Genomic DNA, 14,908 nt, shown 5'->3' with positions numbered 1-14,908 from the left:
TCGTGAGCATCTATGGAAAGAGGTAGAAAGACAGTGAAACTACCACTAGGCGTTAAATGGTTGGACGTCCAAGGCTATTCACGGAACGTGGGGTTCAGAGGCTTGTCTAACCTGCAAAGAAGGTTAGGTGGTGATATGTGACGTCTATGCCGAAAGAGCAAACTTGTGATGCATGCACAGGTGTTTCAGACCACACCCTTCACCGTACGGTATTGAATACGGATCTCCGCAGCAAACCACTCCTTCTTGTTCACATGTTGACCCAACGACATCGCTAATTACGATTGCAGTGGAGAAGGGAACATCGAGATTCGGACGTCAATCAATGGAAACGTGGCGACTCTTCTTGTGGATCACGTTTTAGCTCCACTAAGTCGATGGGCGTCTCCACAAACGCGGTCATCGAGGTGAACGGCGGCTCGAAACATGCAGCGCTCCACGGACAAAGGCTGGTGGGAGCAGTATTATGACATGGGAGACATTCTCCTGATCTCGCATGGGACCTGTGGTAGTAATCTAAAACACACTGACAGCTGCGAGCCCTCTACATCCCTCCATACTAATTGTCTTCCCTGACGGAAATGTCATCTTTCAGCAGCATGATATATGGTTCAAATGGCTCTGAGCACTATGGGACTTAACTGCTGAGGTCATCAGTCCCCTAGAACTTAGAACTACTTAAACCTAACTAACCTAAGGACATCACACACATCCATGCCATAGGCAGGATTCAAACCTGCGACCGTAGTGGTGGCGCGGTTCCAGACTGTAGCGTCTAGAACCGCTCGGCCACCCTGACCGGCCAGCAGCATGATAGCTCTTGTCTTGGAGCACTAAAGTGAACTCACGTTGATGTCTCGGCGACATACTCGCCTGATTTATATTACTTTGAACTCAACTGGTTCGCTATCGAGCGCCATCGACGCGTACGAAAATCAGCCGCCCGTTATTTCCGTGGATTACATGATCTGTGCGTAGACATGAGATGCCACATATCTCGACAAATCTACCAACAACCTGCCGATATCTGATACACAGAATCATTGATTTATTACGTTCCAAAGACGCACAAACACGCTATTAAGCAGGTAGTTATAATGTTCTGGGCCATCAGTGTATTTCACTGCGCTAGGTTGTAACGTGATTGCTCCCTTCAAACTACGAACGTCCGCTGAAATGATAAATGTTGAGACGGCTTATCATGGAATATCATATCAAGTCATGCACGCCACCTGGACTCTATGGCCGGCCGCTTTGGCCGAGCGGTTCTTGGAGCTTCAGTCCGGAACCGCGCTGCTGCTACGGTCGTAGGTTCGAATCCTGCCTCGGGCATGGATGTGTGTGATGTCCTTAGGTTAGTTAGGTTTAAGTAGTTGTAAGTCTATGGGACTGATGACCTCACATGTTAAGTCCCATAGTGCTTAGGGCAATTTGAACCATTTGGACTCTATGGCGTACATGTAAAGTCTACACAGGGTATTGTTCTATCAGCAGGTCTTCGTATGTCGCTGGGGAGATTCAGACCTGCAACCGTTTGGAAAGAGGCACAAGTCCTCGAGAAGGGTTGCCGAAGATTTGTATAACAACAGACCCAGGTTACTATCGTCAGTCTGATACGTAACTACCACTTCCGTACTTCCTTATTATCACCGTTTAGGAGGCCTAAATTTTCCACTGTTCCATTAACCAGCATCCCACTAAGAACTTTCTTGTAACATTCAATTCACTCTGTTTATCCATGAGATGAATAAAGCAGTATACAAGAACGACCAGATGGAGCCCGTTGAATTTCGGTATCTACTAGTTACGGTAACGCATATTGGCTTGTAAGTAAAATATGGCCTTAATTCGTATTATACCAACTGTGTGATTTTGCTACACGCTTCTCCGCAGATGGAACCCATTCGGATTAGCAACAGCTTTGGTAGTGTTACACGGTCGTTGATATTCATGTCGGAAGCCTTAGGTTATTGATTATATCATTTCACGCAGTAAAATCGGAAGCCCAAAACTTCTTTCAAAAACACTAAAGAAATTGGAGGGAACCAATCATGCGGAACAGACAGACAATTGACACTGATCGTAAACAAATATGGCGTGATGCACTCGATGTAGTGGTAATACACATTTTGACTCGTTTCACGATTAGAGAGCAGTGAACTGGTCAAATAAGGTGGAGGATGCGACTGGATTAGTTGTAGAAGCCCTAATAGAAAGCACTGAAGCTAGGAACGGAAAGCTGGTTTAAGCCGGAAATAAGTTCAGCCGAAATTTTTTCAAACGACCTAACAGTGTTCAGAAACGATAGATTAAATGTAGTTGATGATGGAGTATTTATTGCTGTCAGAATTAATTTACCTTGTAGTGAAATTGAAACAGATAGTTCCTGCAAAGTAGTATGGTTAGATGTTATACTTGACAACAGGACTAAAGTATTAATTGGATCGTTTTATCGTTCTCTCGTCTCATAATATATAGTTGCTGAATAGTTCAAAGAAACCATGAGTCTCATTTCAGATAGGTACCCCACTCATACAAATATAGTCTGTGGTGACTTCAATATACCCTCGACATGATGAAACGTTATGTGTTTAGAACTGACGGAAGGCATGAAACATCATCCGAAATTGTACTGAATGCTTTCTCGGAAAATTATTTTGAACAGTTAGTTCATGAGCCCACTCGAAACGCAAATGGTTACGAAAGCATACTTGACCTCTTAGCAGCAAATAATCCTGGTCAACATAGGGAGTATGATGTCGGGTAACAGGGATTATCGACCACAAGGCAATTGCTGCTAGGCTGAATACCGCAATTCCCATAACCATAAAAAAATAACGCAAAGTACATCTATTTTAAAAAGCTGATGAAAAGGCTCTTAACGCCTCTTTAAGAGACAGTCTCCACTCCTTCCGATATGATCAGGTAAGCGTAGAAAAAAGTGGAATGATTTGAAAGAGATAGTATTGACGGCAGTTGGGAGATTTATATCACATAAATTAATAAGTGATGGTACTGGTTCCCCATAGTACACAAAACGGGTTACATCGCTGTTGCACAAGGAGAGAAAAACGCACGCCAAATATAAAAGAACGCCAAATCCCCAAGATTGGTAAAGGTTTGCAGAAGTTCGAAATACAGCTCGTGCTTAAATGCAAGATGCTTTTAATAATTTCCACAACTAAACTCTGTCTCGGAGTCTGGCAGGAAACCCAAAGAGATTCTGCTCATACATAAAGCACACCAGGGGCAAGACGCAATCAATACCTTCACTATGCGATAACAACGGTGAAATCACTGATGACAATACCACTAAAGCAGAGTTATTAAACACGGTTTTCCGAAACTCCTTCACCAAAGAAGACTAAGTACATATTCCTGAATTACAATCAAGAACAATTGCCAACATGAGAAACATAGAAGTAGATATCCTCGATGTAGCAAAGCAGCTTAAATCACTTAATAGACTCATGGACTCCGCTGCAGATTATACAATCTCAGATTCCTTTCAGAGTATGCTGATACAGTAGTTTCATATTTAGCAATTACATACAACCGCTCGCTCATAGAAAGATCCGTACCTAAAGACTGGAAAATTGCTCAAGTCACACCGATACCCAAAAAGGGAAGTAGGAGTAATCCGCTAAATTACAGGCCTATATCAATAACGTCGATTTGCAATAGGGTTTTGGAACATATACTGTGTTCGAAAGTTATGAATTACCTCGAAGAAAACTATTTATTGACACATAGTCAGCACGGATTCAGAAATCATCGTTCTTGTGAAACACAGCTAGCTCTTTATACCCATGAAGTAAAGAGTGCTATCGACAGTGGACGTCAAATTGATTCCATACTTTTAGATTTTCAGAAAGCTTTCGGCATCATTCCTCACAGGAGTCTTCTAACAAAACTGCGTGCACGTGGAATTTCGCCTCAGATGTTCCCCTGGATCCGTGATTTAATATCAGAAAGGTCACAGTTCGTAGCAATAGACAGAAAGTCATCGAGTCAAACACAAGTAATATCCGGCGTCCTACAAGGAAGTTTTTTAAGCCCTCTATTGTTCCTGATCTATATTAACGACGGAGAAGACAATTTGAGTAGCCCTATTAGACTGTTTGCAGATGATGCTGTCATTTACCGTCGTGTAAATTCACCAGATGACCAAAACAACTTGTAAAATGAGTTAGGTAAGATATCTGTACGGTGCGAAAAGTGGCAATTGACCCTGCGTAAAGAAAAGTGTGAAGTTATTCACATGAGTACAAAGACAAGTCCGCAAAATTTCGAATACGCGATAAGTCACACAAATCAAAAGGTTGCAAATTCCACTAGATGCTTAGGGATCACAACTACAAATAAACTAAATTGGAAGGATCAAGTACATAATGTTGTGAGTTGTTGTTGTTGTTGTGGTCTTCAGTCCTGGGCCTCGTTTGATGCAGCTCTCCATGCTACCCTATCCTGTGCAAGCTTCTTCATCTCCCAGTACCTACTGCAGCCTACGTCCTTCTGAATCTGCTTAGTGTATTCATCTCTTGGTCTCCCTCTACGATTTTTACCCTCCACGCTGCCCTCCAATACTAAATTGGTGATCCCTCGATGTCTCCGAACATGTCCTACCAACCGATCCCTTCATCTACTCAGGTTGTGCCACAAGCACCTCTTCTCCCCAATTCTGTTCAATACCTCCTCATTAGTTATACTGGACGTTGACAAATTTTTCTTCTTCAGAAACGCTTTCCTTTCCATTGCCAGTCTACATTTTATATCCTCTCTACTTCGACCATCCACAGTTATTTTGCTCCACAAATAGCAAAACTCCTTTACTACCTTTAAGTGTCTCATTTCCTAATCTAATTCCCTCAGAATCACCCGACTTAATTCGACTACATTCCATTATCCTCGTTTTGCTTTTGTTGATGTTCATCTTATATCCTCCTTTCAAGACGCAATCCATTCCATTCAACTGGTCTTCCAAGTCCTTTGCAGTCTCTGACAGAATTACAATGTCATCGGCGAACCTTAAAGTTTTTATTTCTTCTCCATGGATTTTAATACGTACTCCGAATTTTTCTTTTGTTTCCTTCACTGCTTGCTCAATATACAGATTGAATAACTTCGGGGAGAGGCTACAACCCCGTCTTACTCCCTTCCCAACAACTGCTTTCCTTTCATGTCCCTCGACTCTTATAACTGCCATCTGATTTCTGTACAAATTGTAAATAGCCTTTCGCTCCCTGTATTTTACCCCTGCCACCTTTAGAATTTGAAAGAGAGAATTCCAGTCAACATTGTCAAAAGTTTTCTCTAAGTCTACAAATGCTAGAAACGTTGGTTTGCCTTTCCGTAATCTTTCTTCTAAGATAAGACGTAAGGTCAGTATTGCCTCACGTGTTCCAGTATTTCTACTGAATCCAAACTGATCTTCCCCGAGGTCGGCTTCTACTAGTTTTTCCATTCGTCTGTAAAGAATTCGTGTTAGTATTACGCAGCTGTGGCTTATTAAACTGATTGTTCGGTAATTTTCACATCTGTCAACACCTGCTTTCTTTGGGATTGGGATTATTATATTCTTCTTGAAGTCTGAGGATATTTCGCCTGTCTCTTACATCTTGCTCACCAGATGGTAGAGTTTTGTCAGGACTGGCTCTCCCAAGGCCATCAGTAGTTCCAATGGAATGTTGTCTACTCCGGGTTCCTTGTTTCGACTCAGGTCTTTCAGTGCTCTGTCAAACTCTTCACGCAGTATCGTATCACCCATTTCATCTTCATCTACCTCCTCTTCCATTTCCATTATATTGTCCTCAAGTACAATGCCGTTGTATAGACCCTCTATATACTCCTTCCACCTTTCTTCTTTCCCTTCTTTGCTTAGAACTGGGTTTCCATCTGAGCTCGTGATGTTCATACAAGTGGTTCTCTTATCTCCAAGGGTCTCTTTAATTTTCCTGTAGGCAGTATCTATCTTACCCCTAGTGAGATAAGCCTCTACATCTTTACATTTGTCGTCTAGCCATGCCCGCATAGCCATTTTGCACTTCCTGTCGATCTCATTTTTAGACGTTTGTATTCCTTTTTGCCTGCTTCATTTACTGCATTTTTATATTTTCTCCTTTCATCAATTAAATTCAATATTTCTTCTGTTACACAAGGATTTCTACTAGCCCTCGTCTTTTTACCTACATGATCCTCTGCTGCCTTCACTACTTCATCCCTCAAAGCTACCCATTCTTCTTCTACTGTATTTCTTTCCCCCATTCCTGTCAATTGTTCCCTTATGCTCTCCCTGAAACTCTGTACAACCTCTGTTTATTTCAGTTTATCCATGTCCCATCTCCTTAAGTTCCCAACTTTTTGCAGTTTCTTCAGTTTTAATCAACAGGTCATAACCAATAGATTGTGGTCAGAGTCCACATCTGCCCCTGGAAATGTCTTAAAATTTAATATCTGGTTCCTAAATCTCTGTCTTACCATTATATAATCTATCTGATACCTTTTAGTATCTCCAGGGTTCTTCCATGTATACAACCTTCTTTCATGATTCTTAAACCAAGTGTTAGCTATGATTAAGTTGTGCTCTGTGCAAAATTCTACCAGGCGGCTTCCTCTTTCGTTTCTTAGCCCCAATCCATATTCACCTACTACGTTTCCTTCTCGCCCTTTTCCTACTACCGAGTTCCATTTTCACATCTGTCAACACTTCCTTTCTTTGGGATTGGGATTATTACATTCTTCTTGACGTCTGAGGGTATTTCGCCAGTCTCTCACATCTTGCTCACCAGATGGTTAAATTTTCGTCACCCGTCACTATCTGAATAATTTCTTTTATCTCATCATACATTTGTTCAATTTCTTCGTCTTCTGCAGAGCTGGTTGGCATATAAACTTGTACTACTGTAGTAGGTGTGGGCTTCGTATATATCTTGGCCACAATAATGCGTTCACCATGCTGTTTGTAGTAGCTTACCCGCATTCCTATTTTCCTATTCATTATTCAACCTACTCCTGCATTACCCCTATTTCATTTTGTGTTTATAACCCTGTAGTCACCTGACCAGAAGTTTTGTTCCTCCTGCCACCGAACTTCACTAATTCCCACTATATCTAACTTTAACCTATCCATTTCCCATTTTAAATTTTCTAACCTACCTGCCCGATTAAGTGATCTGACATTCCACGCTCCGATCCGTAGAACGTCAGTTTTCGTTCTCCTGATAACGACACCCTCTTGAGTAGTCCCCACCCGGAGATCCGAATGGGGGACTATTTTCCCTCCGGAATATTTTACCCAAGAGGACGCCATCATCATTTATCCATACAGTAAAGCTGTATGCCCTCGGGAAAAATTACGGCCGTAGTTTCCCCTTGCCTTCAGCCGTTCGCAGTACCAGCACAGCAAGGCCGTTTTGGTTATTGTTACAAGGCCAGATCAGTCAATCCTCCAGACTGTTGCCCTTGCAACTACTGAAAAGGCTGCTGCCCCTCTTCAGGAACCACACGTTTGTCTGGCCTCTCAACAGATACCCCTCCGTTGTGGTTGCACCTACGGTACGGCTATCTGTATCGCTGAGGCCCGCAAGCCTCCCCACCAACGGCAAGGTCCATGGTACATGGGGGGAGGATCTAAAGACATAGTGGTACCATTAAGCGGACTGTGTCCTCCGTGCAAGGCCGCCTCTCTCAAAGTTGTTAATGAGCTATCGCCAATTTATAACATATTAGCTACCATGTTTTGAGCTCTGTTGGACTCATCTGTGAAGGGGAGTTTGTAAAACTACTGTAGGATTTATTAAACATTTTTCCTACTAATGGATTTTATCACTAGGCGTCATTCATATCCAAGATTCAAATACGAGTAGTTGTAGGGTACATGTGGTGCGAGTACTGCTGTGTTACATACGCTACCGTCTAAAACCAAAATAAGTGCTCAAATGTTAATTGTGATTATTTAAACTATGTGAGCCATGCTCTGCTCGTGTTCATCCTCTTTATTGTTTATCATCTTCTCATAACATACTGTCGCCTCGTTTTCTTATTCCATTAACTGAAGTCACTATTTTCCTGCGTTACCTGCCCGTGAGTGGCAGCAGCAGCGCTTATCGATAAGTGCACTGTCGTACTATCCCTGGAGCGACCGACAGTATTTCCGGTCGTCGTGTCTCTAGTGTCGAGTAGGGAGCTCAGTCGAGAAGCAGCGGGAGTGAAGCCTGGGACGGACCAGCAGTGGAGTCGGTGACGGAGCGCCAGTGAGGTACCGACAGACATGAACTGCCTGGTGGAAGGAGATTGTATCGGGACGACAGTTGGTTGGTCGTTCGGTTGGTCCTCTCATCGGGCGAAGTGTATTGGGTCTTTTGACCGTTTCTGGACCTCGTCAGTTCATCATCTTGCCGGACGTGGGTCGGTTCCTTCCTTGTGCGGAGATGTCTGGTGCCCAATGGGCAAGTGTTCCCCGTGCATGGTTGGGTCCGAGCCAGTGTGCCCCGGTCGCCGTGTCTCCGAATTCCGAATTGACATCTAGTTGAGTCGCATTGGAGATGCAGTCAGCTTCGGGCAGACATGACTCGGTCGACCGTTGCCGACACTCATAACTTCAGTGGGAACGACCTGGGTCGGTGGTTCAATCGGTCGTCCCATCGGAAGACGTGTATGTGGTCACCGACCGCTTGTGGAAACTCTCTGTGTGTTGAACTGATTCGTCCTTGTCGTTTTACAGTGTTGCCTTTACGATTGCTCGAGTTCTTGTGCAAGTGTGTTTACGAGGAAACGTGTGTAGCTTCTGTGATTTCCACTGAGCATTTGAACGCTGTCTGCATTCTGGGGTAGTCAGTCAGTAAGAAATAGAGCAGCGAGTGTATCGGGTGGAAGGGAACTGATCAGGCTATCGGTTGCTTCTTCAGCCGCTCCTAGGTCGTGTTGCCACCCGATTGTTTAGTGTTACGCTTGGATCCCTGTCTCACCTAAACTGTGCTAGAGTATCCTCTCCAGGCCGACCGTTGGAACACTCCTGAGCACCAAAGTTTGTTGTCTGTGATTGCCATTTTATTTGGACGCAGGTACTGTGTCAGGCCTTCAGCCGTGTATTAATATTGTTCGTTTTATGTTTAGTATATGGACTTCATCCGAACTTCATGACAACTATTTTCAGCTTAGGCCTTCCGTCGTGTTTTATTTAAAATTATTGTTGCTCTGTATTTAGGCCTTCAGACGTGTTTGTTTCTGAATCTGTGGCTTTAATATGTATATCCTTGTTCGAAAGTTTCTCTTTAATTATCTTGGATTCTTGAAACCGCCTTCAGCCGTGTTCTGTAAACGTTTATCTTAAGGTGGTATTTGATTATTCTTGAGTGCTTATGTGGGCCTTCAGCCCACAAGATACTTCAAGTTTTCTTAAGACGATTTTCTGTTGTACTGTGTAAAAGCTTCAAGTCTCTTTTATTTTGTAAAAATAAAAAAAATAAAAAAAATTGGCTTTGAGCCGAAGAATTGATTTGAATTTCTCTTAATATGGCCTTTAGCCAAAATTAGTAAATGCCTGGCTTTTAAAGCATTTCCTTAGGTGATCTGAAATATTATTTCGGCCGCTTGCCGAGAAGATATTGCAATTTTACTTAAGTAAGCCCTTCCGTCGTTACTCTGAATCCTGGTTTAAAAGGAATCATTTAATCTTATTCTGGAGAATGTACTTGGGCCCTCACCCGTGCCGGCCGGTGTGGTCGTGCGGTTCTAGGCGTTTCAGTCTGGAACCGCGTGACCGCTACGGTCGCAGGTTCGAATCCTGCCTCGGGCATGGATGTGTGTGATGTCCTTAGGTTAGTTATGTTTAAATAGTTCTAAGTTCTAGGGGACTGATGACCACAGATGTTATGTCCCATAGTGCTCAGAGCCATTTTGAACCCTCACCTGTGAAGATCTTTGTTGTTTTAAAGAGAAAACTGTGCATTGGTTTGAGGAATAAAGTTATGTGTTCTTGTATAACTAACAGTAATTGACCTTGTCCTCTTTCCACAACCTGATCCCCTCTGTCCTGCGAAACTGGATTCCACTTTTATTACTGGATCGCAGAACTTGTAGACATCCAGTTACTTCTGAATTGGGATCCATATACTCTGCAACGTAGGCCCTGTAACAGACCGGAAGTAGCACTCAAAATTGCAATGAAATGAAATATAAAACACATAAGTGCTCCAAGATCTATTGATACTCATACTCAGGCATTTTAGACATATTTAAGAAGATACAAAAACGTATCAGACCTCACGTATGAAACAATAACATAGTGTAGTTGTGCAACAAGACAGTGTACAGTTTCTGATCGGTCCATAGACAGACAAAGAAACATGAAAAGTTACGTATTTAGTATTAGGTTGCTGCATAAGTTCGTAGCGTGTTTGGTCTGCACGTTGGTATTCCAGTTGCTGTGGCTTTATATTTCAATTGTCATTTTCTATTTGCATTTCGCTGTTCTGTTTCAGTTTACATATTGTCATTCTGTCATTCGGAGGTAGTGAATGGAGATGTTGACCCTAGAAAATGTGCCAAATGGACAAACCGTAGTAATTCTGACATATTCTATTGTCAGAGTTCAGTAAATGGGTGACAGCAGCTGAGACAGCCAGAAACGTTAGCGTCGTGTACAGGAGTAATTTCACTGGACACACCGCGGAAGATGGCATTCTCGTTTTAAGGAAGACTGTTTTGACATTAATGACTCTCCACGTTCAGGAAGACTTTCGGGGCTTGATGAAGATCCTTCATTTTATTTATTTATTTAACCTGATCAGATTAGGGCCATCAGGCCCTCTCTTACATTGGACCAGTGTTCCACACATGCAGCATTTCACACATCAGAGTTACATCATGAAAATAGTTTAAATAAGAAAATTAGATTACTCTAGTGACAATATGAATAAAGAGTAATGATTAAGACCTAATAAAGTATATGGTTGCAGTATTTTTACAGCAGGTGCTATACGTACAAATTATGATAAAAGCAATAATAATAACAGTGAAAAACTTAAATAGTAGTGATAAACATGAGAAAAATGGGCAATAGTAATGAAGATTTGTGCAGATGTACATTTATATCTTGGTGTGTAAAGTAGATGTATACTAGTATAGCGAGTTTTGGGGAAGGGAGATTTAAGGAGGGGGAAAGGGGGAAGTAATGAGGTAAAGTGCATTCATGTACAGAGGAAGGCATTACTGTTGCTTAAGTAGATACGTCATTAAATGTTCTTTGAAGTCGTACATCTTTTTAAGTTCTCTAACATAACGAGAGACGTTATTCCAGAGTCTGGTTCCCGCTACTGTGAAGGACTTGGAATAAGTGACTGAGCGATGCAGTAGAACAGAGAGGATTTTATTGTGATGGGAACGTGTGTTTCTGTCATGTTGTTCCGACATAAGCGTTAAGGACGAGGAGAGATATGAGGGACAGTGTACATTTATAAGGCAGTAGATGAGACAGAGTGTATGGAAATCTCTGCGTTTGTCTGCACGCACCCAGGACAATTTTGCATATGCTGGTGAAATGTGATCAAAAAGTCGAACGTCACAGACATATCAGACGCTGGCATTCATGACCAGCTCCAGACGCCACGAATTTTCCTGAGAGAGGCCTTGTAGGATAATATCGCTGTAGTCAATGTTTGGGAGTATAAGCGTTTGTACTAATTTCTTTTTCAGATCGAAAGGGAAGAGTCTTTTATATTTCTGTGGGACATGAGGGGATGCTGATGTTTTTTTGCACACTGCTGTTACGTGCTCTGTCCAATTTAGAGTTTCATCTATTATTACTCCCAAACTCTTTGCTGAGGGAGAGAAGTTAATATTTGTTCCATTTAGCATAAGAGATAGTACAGATTCCCGATGATTTGGGCTAATGAGCTTAGAGTGACCAACAAGTACCTCTTGGTGTTAGAAGGGTTTAGTTTTAGACATATGTCCTGTGCCCATTTTGATAGTGCATCGACGTCAGTAATGAAATTTTCAATAGCTTTCTTAAGATTGCTTGGTTTCGCACTTAGATACAACTGAAGGTCATCAGCATACATATGTTATTTGCAATAGGCCAGAACGGATGACACATCATTGACATACAGAGAGAAGAGTGTAGGACTTAATACTGAGCCTTGGGGAACGCCTGACACTACCTGCCGCCATTGTGATTTTATATTCCCGGACAGGACGCGTTGCCGACGAGACGTCATGTATGAGCGAAACCATTGCACTGCACTTTGTGAGAAATTTAGACCGCTAAGTTTGGCTAGTAAGAAGTCGACAGTATGAAATGCTTTGCTGAAATCTAAGAAGCAAATGATAGTCGCTTCTTGTCTGTCCATGGCAAGTTTCAGGTCATCTGTCACCCCTACCAGTACGGATGTCGTGCTTCGATGTTTACGGAAACCTGATTGGTATTCGTCTAGTAGGTTGTTAGTAGTTAGGTAGTTGGTGAGCTGGTCATGGACTATATATTCTAAGGCCTTAGATAGTGCAGGAAGAAGGCAGATAGAGCGGTAGTCACAGAGTGCTGTGGCGATGTCAGTTTTAGGCAGTGGATTAATTTGTCCCAGTTTCCAGGCCTCAGGGAAAACACTTGTGATTAATGAATCGTTGAAAATGCCTGTTACAGAGGGCAGTAGTTGATCAGTAATAAGTTTTACCATCTGGATAGTGATGCCATCATGTCCAGTAAACGTTTTGACTTTCTTGACAGTATTGCAAGCGACGTGCTGTAGATAGAATTTTTCTTTGCTACAGTCGTTCATCGCCATGAAGTGATCAATAATTCTCTGTTTTTTTGCGGTTCGATTGTGGTTGTAGGTAATGTGAAGAATCGGTTTAGTTCTTCAGCTGAGACCATAAGATATTCAGCAACTTTTATTTTTCCTAAACCGAGACTATGGAGAATTATCCACAGGATAGTTGGTCTACATCTATTGTCAGCTAATGTACGGGCATGCCTGAGCTTAGCGTTTCTCACCGCTTGACTGACTATGTTTCGTTTCTGCTCGTATACAGTATGATTTTCAGGTTTAGATGTATCGTGTATGCTCGATGTGCAACGTCTCTGAGATTCATGAGCTGTTGTAGTTCATCAGTCAGCCAGGGTGCGGGTTTCCTTTTTTCTTTTCTGGTCTATATTGGGGCATATTTGTCATATAGTTGAGTAATTTTGTTAGTGAAATCCTGTAGTTTGTCGTTTACGTCCATGAGGGGCGTAGAGGTCATCCCCCAAACTATTTCTTGTGCCTCAGTTTCGAGTTCAGGCAAATTTATGCTTTTGAAGTCTCGGTATGTAGACAGTTTTTGTTTCTTTCTAGGATATTCTAGTGAATATATCATGAAAATGATGTTATGGGCAGACATGCCAGGCGCAGATATTTGAGAGGTGCGGATTATTCTGTTTGGAGATTTCGTTGCGAATATATCTATGAAAGTGTGACTGGTAGTCTTGTGATGAGTAGGTGCCAGCTGAAGTAGCGTCATATTTGAGGAAGAAAGCATCCTCTTAAATATCACAGTGGAAGGACTATTGCGCAAAAAATTAATGTTTTAGTGTCGCCTGACATAATTACATGTTCATATGACGATTCGAGACTAGAGAGGGCAGTTTCGAAGCAGGTGAACCTACCTGCTTTAGGAGGTTCGTAAAGGTCACATATTAAGCACTTCCTGTTAAGGGATTTGATCTCTATGAACATATACTCCTCTTGTTTATCTACATTGTTGTCGGATGTATGTAGTACAATAGGTGACAAATCAGAGCGTATGTACGCCCTTACTCCGCACCCTCGTCTGTTGCATCTGTCGTGCCTGAGAAAGATATAGCCATCTAGGTTTACGGAATTTGTAGGAATACTTGGTTTGAGCCAAGTCTCTGACAAAAGTATTACGTGTATATCAGTAGTTTGAAAAATATATTTGAATTCGTCGAAGTGATCTGGCAGAGATTGGACATTTGCACGTGCAATATGCAGCTTGGTGCGTTCGGATGTTGATTGCCCGAGGAGGTTGCCGACAGATGTTTGCGGGTCGTGGTTCGCGGTGACAAGAGGGTCTGGCATGAGGAATGCGGAAGGCGTGTGAAACGGGGGGGGGGGGGGGGGTGAGGGAGTATCGTCCCAGTACTGTGCAGTGAAAGCGCCCGGAAGGGGGAGGGGGTGGGTCCCCGGGGCGGCAACGGGATCTGAGGCCAAGGTCAGAGAGGTCTGCAACAGTTCTGGAAGTAGCCATGGGCTGACAGGGGAAGGAATTTCGCTAAACACAAGGGAGTAATCTACACGTAACGGTAGAGTGTGATATTAATTGCACTTATGAGGGTAACAACTGGAGTATGATGGTGGGCTGCTAATTAAAGATGGAAGTGAGACTACTTTATGTAATAATTACCAAAATTACATGATAAAAACAATTAGAGATGAAAATAGTTATGTGGAGAAACGAAAAGTTGATAATACAAATAATAACAAAATTACATGAGAAAACAATTAGAGATAAAAAATAGTTATGTGGAGAAACGAAAAATTTGATAATACATCAGTTAAGTTTTGGTTGACAGTGTAAACAATATAAACATACAGGTTAGTTGCAGCAAGATTAGACATGATTTAGCTTCTAAAGCACAGGCTTTCGGGTTCATTAACACTGCAAATTGTTCTCATTCCGCTTTTGGTCTTAACCATTATCCTGCCGTCATTTGTCCATACGTTCTGTAGCCCAAATTTCGAAATCGCGCTCTTCAAAATGTTTAGTCTTTCAGACCTCAGATCCTCGCGCACTAATTTCACTATTATGGGTCTTGGTTTTGGAGAACCTGGCGACCGACGACCCACACTACCACTTAATTCACCAGATCTTGTACCCTCTAAGCATGTCACTCAAAGTCACCTGCAGGCCT

At 42.3% G+C, this 14,908-nt stretch overlaps 1 protein-coding gene across 1 annotated transcript in view; it reads left to right on the top strand.

Moving 5' to 3' along the window:
* The window catches only part of LOC126474434 (beta-alanine transporter-like), a gene marked incomplete at its 5' end in the record, with an annotated part of 833,602 nt that overhangs the window by 306,204 nt on the left and 512,490 nt on the right, over positions 1 to 14,908 (top strand). The gene's annotated exons all lie outside the window — the stretch shown is intronic.

This window comes from Schistocerca serialis, chromosome 4, assembly GCF_023864345.2.
Source record: "Schistocerca serialis cubense isolate TAMUIC-IGC-003099 chromosome 4, iqSchSeri2.2, whole genome shotgun sequence".
Classification (NCBI taxonomy): domain Eukaryota; kingdom Metazoa; phylum Arthropoda; class Insecta; order Orthoptera; family Acrididae; genus Schistocerca; species Schistocerca serialis.
Note: the sequence above shows the minus strand (reverse complement) of the source record. Positions and strands in the feature narration are given on the sequence as shown.